Source organism: Rhyacophila brunnea, unplaced genomic scaffold (assembly GCF_057557595.1).
Source record: "Rhyacophila brunnea isolate RB1 unplaced genomic scaffold, BYU_Rbru_1.0 scaffold_19, whole genome shotgun sequence".
NCBI classification, from domain to species: Eukaryota; Metazoa; Arthropoda; class Insecta; order Trichoptera; family Rhyacophilidae; genus Rhyacophila; species Rhyacophila brunnea.
Window position 1 is genome coordinate 20,730,603 of NW_028232848.1, and position 4,100 is coordinate 20,734,702.

Below are 4,100 nucleotides of genomic sequence, written 5' to 3' on the forward strand. Positions count from 1 at the left end.
GCAAATAGAAAATTTTTACGTAAAAATATCCACATCAATTTTGTACGAGATATAAGAGCGGATGTTGGAGGGAGATAGACTGTCACAGGGATGTAGAGTTATCGGTTTCTTTTTAAATGGTTTACAAAATTTATTCTTCCAGTTTCGTACTCCACTGGCTTTACTACAGTGGCGCACATCCATTTTCATTTCCTCACAATAACCCCGAGCGAACTATCATTTTTTTGCTATTGTCCTATAAAAATGGAAACGTCCATTTTTTGCCCGGGCTACAAGTATAAAAGGTTGACTGCAGTTTTAATTAATTAAACCACAGTATAAGCTACACTTCAATTACGTTATACGTTATGATATAGGTTGAAAGTTTATTTTATTCATATATATTGATATTTCATTATTAGATCAAACAATTTGACAAAAATGCTTAATATTCATTATCAGTTGGAGTACAAAAGTATGTGTATTATAATTAGAAATCACCAATGAGATAGAACAGTGCTCATATATTATATATAATATATACTATGAAAAACCAGGTGGCAGTGAAATCTGTCAACATTTTCGTCGATGTAGTATTGATTATATTATAATAGTTATAATTAAATAACCGGTCGATTTGAATACCAATATAGATTGGTTGGTATCTATTTCGATAAAGCCAGTGTATTTCACGTGAGTGGGCGTGTAAACGAAATATAATATATATATATATATATATATATATAAGTGACTAAGAGATTAAACACAGCGCGACTGAAAGGGATCGCGCAACAAAGGGGAAAACACTTTTGCATAAAAATTTACTTACGTTAGAGAGAGACTTTGCGTTACAAACAGACAAAAAGTCAGATAAATCAAGACAGATATACCTAATATAATATTATATTCATGTTTTATTTTTGTATAATAATGTTTATATGTATTTAGTAGATAGCTGTTCTACTGTGTCGTGTTGTAGGTATGTATGTCTTTTACGTATTTTTATTGATGAGTTAGGTTTTATTGATATTTTATGTTAAAAGTATAATGATTTAAGTAGAACTTATATAAAATAATGCACTTGAGTGGATCCGTAAGTGGTTTAGTGACAGGGTGGCACTAGCTGGATATTCATAGGAATTGAAGGGCTCCATAGAAGAGCATGCAGCTAGACCCAACCATTATCCATCTCATTGATTTGAAATATAATAAATAATAGTTATTAAATAAAATATATCATACAAATCGAATATGCTATTTCTTCATTCTGTATACTGTATATAGTCTACAGTTTATTTCTCTATATTTTATATACGGACGAAAAAGTGGACGACCGTTTGTATTAATATAAATGACGTAGGTAGTGACAAGTTTCTATATCATCATCAGCCGGGGTCGATAGATAGACACGACGTTTGCTCATACCGTATCAGATTTAGCGCAATAAAGATCGAACAGATGCGTTTTGGCTGAGTCACTCTGCAGTTAACGCGACTTTAGTCATATCGTATCGTATAGAGTCTCAGCGTTAACAAGCCTAGGCGCGCCCACTGTTTTGAAGTAACTGGATGTACCTGGACTTGTGACAATATCTAAGGATTGGAGGTAGGTGGGAAAAAAAGGATTGAGGGCCACCATAATTGGCCCAACCATAATTATAATAGTATCAGAAAATAAACATTTAAAAGCATGATATGTCTACTAGGGTAGGTATACTAAGTAAGCTTTGATTTATAAAAATGCAACGACATCATTTCGTTCAAAATTCTGATCGAAATGCAAATCTTTATAATATTTTACCTTATTCCGTTGTTGGCAACGATCCAAATAATTTCAAGCACGGTCGCGATTTGTAAACATACCGACAAAATATTATTTGAGTACGTAGTACTTACCATTCTCCCTACTACAATGATTTGTAATGAAGACATTTTCAAAATGTGAAAATATGTACAAAATATTCTTATTAAATACATTATATAAGTTGAATACAAAATAGTAGGTATAATATCGTCGAAATGAATAAGAAATAATAATTATAACCAACACGTTATTAGACTTTCAATGAATGTATAGGTACGTAGGTCTTTACATGTATTGTGTGCTTCGTAATGCGGAGTGAAAGAGATGAACGAATCCTCATTAAAATTTCCACTGTATAAAGCGCGGAACAAGAATAGTTAGTGGATGACAAGTGACAACATATTATATTATGAACTCGAAATCTGTTGAAAATTTTGACGATTATCAATCATGGCTTTTACAATAAAAAAAGATAGTTGTTTAACTAGAGTTTGTGATTCTCGAAATCAAGAGTATTAAGTTTAGTATACTCAAGAATTCTCAAGACATCATATAATATACAATTTAATCATATATTTATTGTAATCCTAAAAATAATATATACAATTATACGTATATTGTTTTAAATAAAATAAACCCTTCTAACACTGACCTCCATAACCTGGTTATGTGAAACTTTTAAATGCATAGTAAATCATTTAGAGTTTGATTTTACATAAACTTTTAAATGCCAAAGTGGAGCTAACTAACGTAATATGTTTTATATACTCGTATATCATAAAACTTGATTGGAATATCCACACGTAAACTTTTTTAGAGCTTTTAGAAAAAAGTGTCCCGTTCATGGTACTTTCCCCCTACTTCATTATAAGCCTTTGATGTATATGTATGTAGGGTTCCTAGCCTTTTTGTACCCTAGAGCACATTTTGAAATATTGATAGTCTGGAACTAGATATTTTTTCAAAGAAAATTTATAGTTGGACATAGATGATAAATAATAAACAAAAAAATATTTTAAAATATAAAAATTATTTTTTTAATTCTGTAAAATGAACACACGTCAAGGATGCCTCATACATTCAGAGTAAACGTTAAATAAAGTTTATAATATCAATCTCAAAGTCAGTGTGATTTTTGGCATTGCATTTTATTGGCCAGTGCCTCACCCATCTAGTGCTCCAGCACAGCGGTTCCCAACCTTTTAGACCTCGCGGAACACTAAACTCAAAATCTTGAATCCCGCGGACCACTACCACGTATTTTTCCACAATTGTTAAAAATTCGATATGTCAATTTTATAAATAAACTTATAAAGACAGATATTCATTACGAAAAATGAAAAAAAAAACATTTTAAATTTCATTTTATTAAAAAAGAATCGATACGATTTATAAATTAATATTAATTTTACGTCGATATAGAGGTGCATAAAAGATTAATTACAGATAACAGACAGATAATCAGTGTGACATTTGTTGCTTTTCGTTTGAATTAAGCTGTTGGATTCTTGATTCCAATGACGTTACTGCAACACTGAGAGCCGTTTGTATTTCAAGCCGACTGCGGTACTTGGTTTTAATTGCCGTAACTGATGAGAATGTCTTTTAACGATTTCACAAAATAATATCTGTGTGTCGATATTTGCATTTTATTTTGTACCGAACAGCAAATTTTATTCAATTTATTTATTCTTTAACACATTGAATGTGGTTAAAATTGCAAAAAAAATATTAAAAGAATATATATTTTTTTGACCATGTCCGATCCTAATAAGGTCATATGGGCCTTAACAGATTGGAGGTTTATATTAAAAGATTTTTGCTTTTACGAGAAACGGATGTCAGCCACTTGCTCAACCTATTAGGTCCATACTCTGACTCAAACACAAATTAAAAAAACAATATGTGTGTATTTGCCAGACTCAGGATTCGAACCTGAGACTCACGATGCCATAGGCCGACGCTTAAGCCACGCGGCCATACTGAAACTTTTTAATAAATACGAAAATTGCAAATATATTCAAATTACTCTGCGGACTACCAAAATTCTCTCACGGACCACCGGTTGGAGACCGCTACTCTAGTAGAGTAGTCAGGCAACATAAACATATTTTCGAATTATGCAGTTCGAATTACATATATTTATATATGTAATTCTAATATGTATCTAATTTACAATTTTTGTATTTACCTACTCTTTATACTGTTTTTTAATACTGCATCTATTTCTTTGTTTTTAAATGGCATGTTGTGAACGGCTTAAATTTATAATTTATAAAGTTCACTATAATTGTAAAGTAAATAATGATGAAATTCTA